General features: G+C 44.7%; 1 long non-coding RNA gene across 1 annotated transcript; it reads left to right on the plus strand.

Moving 5' to 3' along the window:
• Positions 1 to 232: 232 nt before the first annotated feature.
• On the plus strand, positions 233 to 4,303 carry LOC130543112 (uncharacterized). The gene is made up of 2 exons (XR_008958160.1): positions 233 to 489; positions 4,071 to 4,303. It is a non-coding gene; the product is annotated as an uncharacterized LOC130543112 (long non-coding RNA).
• The last annotated feature ends 2,676 nt before the right edge of the window (positions 4,304 to 6,979 follow it).

Genomic DNA, 6,979 nt, shown 5'->3' on the forward strand with positions numbered 1-6,979 from the left:
GTCCCCTGGGACCACGGCAGCCTTTTCGTGGTCATGCAAATCTGGCCCTTTGTCCTATGCAGCCAGTTAGCTACATGCTCAATTGTTCTTGAGTATTCCTTTCCTGCTTTACCCTCCTTTCCATGTTGTCTAGCACACAATATTTCCTCCATGCAGATACAGTGCTCTCCCCAGGAGGAATTCTGGAGAACGTGATTTTCTGCTTATCTTTACTCTTTGTGATAAGGCCAGACCGTCTATGTGATACTCATTTATGTTACTCCTTACAGCAACTCCATGATGTGCATGCTGTTAACATTCCCACTCACAGATGAGGAAACTGCGGCTCCAAAGGTTTAAGGAATCACCCAGAATACATAAAGAACCCCTATAAATTAACGAGGAAATGATAAACAATCCAGTGGAAAAATGGGCAACAGGTATGAATGGGCAATGCAGGATGGAGGCAACCTGGACAATAAACATTTGGAAGAATTCCCCACCTCTCAGGTAATTGCAAATTAAAAAGAGAGTAAGATATCAGCCCTCACACTCATCAACCTGGTCAAACAGTTGAAAAGTCTGACAACACTCAGTGTCGGTGAGAATGTGGGGAAGCAGAAGTGGTGCCAGTAGGGAGGTGAGTGGGGAAAATAACACGGGAGCATTGGGCAGTATCTCATGAAGTTGAAAACGCACACCCCATGCCAAAGCAATTCCACATCTTAGTGTTTAGCTTGGAGAAATATTTGTAGAATATTCCGGGAAGTGCTTGCAGGAATGAACAAGACAGCACTGTTTGTGACAGGACAGAAGTGGGAATGACTCAAATCTGGCCTGCCACCTGCTTCTGCACAGTGTGCAAGCTAGAATGATTTGAGCCTTTTTAAATGGTCGAGGAAAATAAAAAGAATATTTTGTGACACGTGAAAATTATTATCAAAAACGTATGTCCACGCAAAAACCTGCTCACAGATGTTTCTCGCAGCTTTATTCATAATTGCCAAAACATGAAAGCAGCCAAGATGTTCTGCAGTAGGTGATGGAAAATAAACTGTAGTATATCCAGATAATGGAATATTATTCAGCGTTAAAGTAAATGAGCTTCCAAGCCACAAAATGACGTAGAGGAAGCTCATATGCAGATAACTAAGTAGAGACGCCAATCTGGAAAGGCTACATACCATATGATTTCAACCATATGACATTCTGGAAAAGGCAAAACTATAGAGATAGTAAAAAGCTCAGTGGTGCCAAGGGTGATGTAGGGAGTAGGGAGAACACAGAGGCATTGCTCAGAGGATTGGGGGGGGGGCAGTGAAACTACTCTGTATGTTACCATGATGGCAGATACATGTCATCATACATTTGTCCAAACCCATAGAATGTACCATACCAGGAGTAAGCCCTAACTTCAACTATGGATTCTGGGGGATTATGATGGGTCAATGTAGGTTGACCAGTTGTCACAAATGCCCCAGTCTGTTGGGGGATGTTGATGATGGGGGAGGTTATGTACGTGTGGGGGATATATGGGACTGTATATGGGAATATACATGGGACTATGTGGGAAATCTCTCTACTTCCCTCTCAGTTTTGCTGTGAACCTTACACTGCTCTAAAAAATTAAGTCTTATTTAAAAAAATTATATGAAATAAATTTTTTACTGGAGCACAGCCAAACTCCTACTGTCTGTGGCTGCTTTCCTTCTGCAATGGTAGAATTAAGTCATTGAAGAGACCATATGGCCTAAGACACATACTGTCTGGCCCTTTACGGAGGAAAGTTGCTGGCTGCTGCTTTAGGAGGTGAGAAATCAAACAGCGGCTCACTCTCCGAGCAGCCATACAGCGTCGCGCAGGCACCAGCAAAGGTCAGTCTCAGGATACGATGTCGAATGCAGAAAAAGGCAATTTCAAAAGAATCCCTAAAATGTGGTACCTATCATGTAAAATCTTAAGCAGCAGATACTATTATAGCATATAGGATTCACAGTTACTTACGTGGGTAGTGGAAGGTGTTTGGTTTTGTTTTGTTTTTTAATGCAGTGGAATAATAACTTCAGGACACTTGTTACCTTTGGAGAGGAAAGAAGAGGAATGATGAGAAGATAGTTCTAGCTAATTGTGAACATTTCATTTCCTCTTTAAAAAGGGGGTGATATGGGGCACCTGGCTGACTCAGCCATTAGAGCATACGACTCTTAATCTCGGGGTCATGAGTTTGAGCCCCACATTGGGCATGGAGCCTAGTGTAAGAAAAAGAAAAAGAAAAGAATAAAAAAATTAAAAAGGGATGATATGGAGTAGATAGGGTACGACATTCATGTCTTTCATGCGAGTGGTGAATATATGGGAGCCTGTAATATATAAACGTAAAGGTTATATGTAAGTGCTTGTTTTATATTTCTTCGAGATATTTCATAATTAAACTAAGACATTTGGGGACAAGAAAAGAGAAATTAAATAACTCACTCAAGATCACCCAGCTGGGAAGAAGAAGATTTGAAGAGGTTGGGTTTGAACTCAGTCTGTCTGATCCCAGAGATAAACTCTCTCTCTCTTTTTTTTTTTAAGATTTTATTTACTTATTTGACAGAAAGAGAGATAATAAGACAGGGAACACAAGCAGGGGGAGTGGGAGAGGGAGAAGCTGGCCTCCTGCCGAACAGGGAGTCCTATGCGGGCCAAACCCAGGACCCCAGGACCATGACCATAGCCATAGGCAGCCACTTAACAACCGAGCCACCCAGGCACCCCCCAGAGATAAACTCTTAACCACACACTCTATGTCTCCCTTAATTTACTGACATAAGTGCCCCAAGAAATAGCTTTTCTATTTCTGCCTCTCCTAAGAGTTTATAAATATGAGTAGAGGTGAGTCCCTTGGCACTAATGGTGTCAAGCTGTTTGGCTTGGCTGTCCTATCAGGCTCCCTGGTCCTATCCATTCTTGTACAAGAAAGGACCCTGGCTTCTACCCAGGAGTTCACTGACACCGGGGGAGTCTATTAGGAAGCAGTTCAGGATGGAACACGAGACACTGAATGGTAGCCTTGACATCCCAACAGGCTTGGTACGAAGACCATGGCCTGGGGTCATATGGAGGGCATAGGCCCCTTGTGAATCCTTTGAGACTTCAGAGGGCCACCTAAGAAGGTTCCAGAAATTTTGTTTTCTGAGTCCTCATTGAGTAAGAATATTCTTTTTCTCCTTCTCTCCCCTCAAAATGGCACCCATTAGCCGTTCCTATGATTCTCCCCCTCTTGCAATAGTGGGGACCCAAATGGGAAAGGGATCTTTGACGGGTACAAACAGACCCCAAGCATTGATGCACACACTGAGGTGTTCCCCCCACCACATCCAACCTCCCAGACATGGCAGCTTGGGGTGCAAAGGAGTCAGGGTCCCCACTCCAATGCTTCCCTCTCTCCAACTTCTATGTTCCTCTCACCTCTGGAAATGCCTTCTCTTTGGTCTGCTTTGTCTGTCCCACCCATCACTTAAGGCCCATTTTAAAGCGCACCTCTTCCAGGAAGTCTGCCCAAATCCCCAAACTGCCATCCTCACTCAAAATTCCCGCAGTGTTTGTCATCCAGCACCGTCATGGGTTTCTGAGGCAGTGGCTTTGTTAGTTACCCTTTTACCTCTGTTAGTTTGATATGTGAGTGATTGGAGCTCAAGGTCTATGCCTTATTTGTACTTTCCCATGATCCTAGCACAGTGCCAGGTACACAATAGGCATGTAATAAGTGTTTGTGAATGAATGAATGAATGAATGAATGAATGAAGCACATTTGAAGAAACTCCTGGAATTCTGTTCCTAAGGAGGGAGAGAGCCCCAAACTAGGTCAGGTGAAATCTGGCCCCACTCCTCCACCCTCATCTGGCTTTCAGGGAGGCCTCAGACTCCCTGGGCATGGGGGAGGATCTGCCTGCCTGCTACTGGCCTTGTGGGGCAGGGGAGAGAAAGGGAGACCCAGAGCCCAGACTGGATGCCGATGGAGTGGGTACAGGGGCCACTGGGGGGGAGGGGAGCCTTGGCATGGACCTCCCTCCTCATATTTTGTTTATTTTTCTATTTGTGCCCAGGTACCTCAGACAATGCCCCACACTGGCTAAGTCATGTGAGAACAGCTGAAGAAGAAATAAAGCAAAAGAGAAAAACAAGGAAAAGAGGGTAAACAAAGAGAGAATTCACCTTTCATGCGCCTGTAAAGTCCTCGGTTGGGGAATGAAGTTAAGACACAAAAGCTTTGCAACAACAACATTGTGGGGGAAGGCACAAGAGGGAAGCCGAACAGCCATTAAAGCAATTAAGAAAAGATTAAGGTCGCTTGTGGTGGAGAGAGAGAGACCCATTAATCAATAGGCCAGAAATCGCAGCAGGCTACAAAATTATAAGACCAGGCAAACTGGAGAACACACAGGCTCACCTCAACCAAGATGCCTGAGTAACTCAAAAGCAGAAATATTATATTCATTTCTTAGGCTAGGGGGGAAAAGCGGCTCTTAGAGGAACTGTTTCCTTTTAATCAGCTAATGGGGCATCCTGAGGTGGGGGTGAGGTCCACATTGATTTCAAGGCAAACTCGAAAGCATCCTGGTCTAAAGAAAAATTCGTAATAATGCATGATACTGCTGTTAGTGGGATGGGGCAAATATCAGAGCACAAGCCTATCTGATAATATTAGGAAAGGTCCTAAAACTCCCGCGGGTGGGGAGGGGTTCTATTATTCACAAATATCAGCTGCCCCTTCCCGGAAGGCCTGCACCCCTGCTCCACGGACAGCAGGCTTGGCTCTAGGACTTGCTCAGCCAACGAGACATGGTCTCATCCCAGCGCAAGTCTGAAGAGCCAGCATGCAGTTTGCTGTGGGCTTTTTTTTTTTTTTCTTTTCTTTCTTTATTTTTTTTTTTTCCCTTTGCCACAGCCCTGAAGTTTTCTAGCCAGAGACTGTTTCCTCCATCTGGGTGTCAATGTGAAGCCGGTGGGGGGGCCAAAGCCTCAGCTGACTGGCAGAACACATACATTGTGAGCAAGAAATAACCTTTATTGTTCCCCCCCCCCCCGAGAAGGGGGGGAGGCGGTGTACCCTGAGTGATGCATGTCCTTATAGCATGGCACAGCAGCACGGAACCCCTATGGGCTCCCTGTTTCTTACAGGTTACATCTCAAACTTCGGGTCCTGACATCAAGCCCTCCCCCATCCGCATCCATTATGGCTTTCCCCATTCTCTTCCTGTGCTCGCACAGTCCTGCCTGACCTCTGTCCTCATGGTGCCCACACATACCCTGTTTTCGTGAAGGTCTCCTGGTTAAGAGTTCGGAATCGTTCAGGCCTTTGATCACGCTCTCTCTGATACTGCCCCTTGTGAAGCCGTTTCACCTAACCCCCAGCTCAAAGCCCTCTGGACCATTATAGCTCAGGGTCTGTGCCATTTAAACACTCATTTTTATTTGGCAAATACATATGCAGTGCTCGACAAGCGTCAGATACGGTATTCATAGCTTTACGTATGTTAGCACATTTAATTCCCACACAACCTTATTGTTCCCATCTTGCGTGTGGCCTGACTTATCTTCTCACCAAGATCACAGAGCCTGGGAAGGCACAGATGCTTTCTAGACCTCTTTTATCTTCCTTAGCCTTTAGCCCCGTAGCTGGCCCACTAGCTCTCTCCCAAGATCGGTTAGTTGATTGAAAATCTAATGGGTCACTTCATTTCATCCATTTCTTTGTGTCCGGGTAGAAAAGAAGCAAAACCACCTCAGAGAAAACTTCTTCCCGAGAATGCCTACTGGAGTGTCGGGGGGATTCCTGGCTCAAGCATCATCTTGGGCAGCATTGACTGGTCTTCCCTTGTTCTAGGTGTGCGTGAAGACAGACTGCAGGTGAGCAGCTCTTATTTAGGGTGATAACCACGATACCAGAAGATCATTATGTTATCAATCCCTTCCTTGTTTGAATACTGCCTTGTTTCTAAAAGGATATATGATTGCCGGTAAGCAACCATAAAACACAATCCAGAATACACAGAGAGAGTGGAAAGGAATCATCAAAACATACCGTTAAATGAAAAAAGTACATTGTAGGGGCGCCTGGGTGGCTCAGTAGGTTAAGCCTCTGCCTTCGACTCAGGTCATGATCTCAGGGTCCTGGGATCCAACCCTGTATTGGGCTCACTGCTCAGCGGGGAGTCTGCTTCTCCCTCTGCCTCTCCATCTGCTCCTTCCCCTGTTCATGCTCTCTCTCTCTTAAATAAATAAATAAAATCTTTTTTAAAAAATAGAAAAAAGCACATTGTAGAATAATGTATACTGTGTGAGTCGTTTATAAAATTCATACAAAAAATAAGTCTTCCCACAAATTCCTATGAGCACGTATTCACATTTATTACAATTTTAAAAAGAAAGATCTGAACTAAATTTAGGATAGTGGCTTCTGCTCTGGTTGGGGGTAGGAAATGATCCTAGAGGGGGTCAGTGGGCATTTCAACTTTATTTGTAATGTTTTATTGACTAGAAGCAAATATAACAAAATATTAACTGTTGTCAGTTTTGTATGGCAAGTGTCAAGTATGGTATTATTTTGTGAGGTTTTCAGAATTTTTAAAGTTTCTCAAGTTTTTTAAAAAGGGAAGGAAATAGAAATAGATTTGGAAGAATACCTCAAAGCTGTATTTACTTGCTCTGGGGAGCCACAGACTTATCTCTAAGCTTTCTAAAAGCCTCTATAAAGAAAGGAGCCAGGTCAGTTGTATAATTCACGGTGTCATGAGTGTCCCCAGGTGAAAGCCTAACAGGGCTTTGGAGAAGCCCAGAAACTGATACTAAGAACCCTGGAAGCAACGGTGGCTCCGGAACGTCCCTATGGGAGCCACGAGCCTGTATGCGTATATATGCACGTGTGCATGCACATGTGTGTGTGTGTGTGTGTGTGTGGTTGGGGGAGAAAGCCATTTGTTAGGAATCTGCATTTGTGTCTAAACTTGGCTAT

This window comes from Ursus arctos, unplaced genomic scaffold (assembly GCF_023065955.2).
Source record: "Ursus arctos isolate Adak ecotype North America unplaced genomic scaffold, UrsArc2.0 scaffold_8, whole genome shotgun sequence".
Classification (NCBI taxonomy): domain Eukaryota; kingdom Metazoa; phylum Chordata; class Mammalia; order Carnivora; family Ursidae; genus Ursus; species Ursus arctos.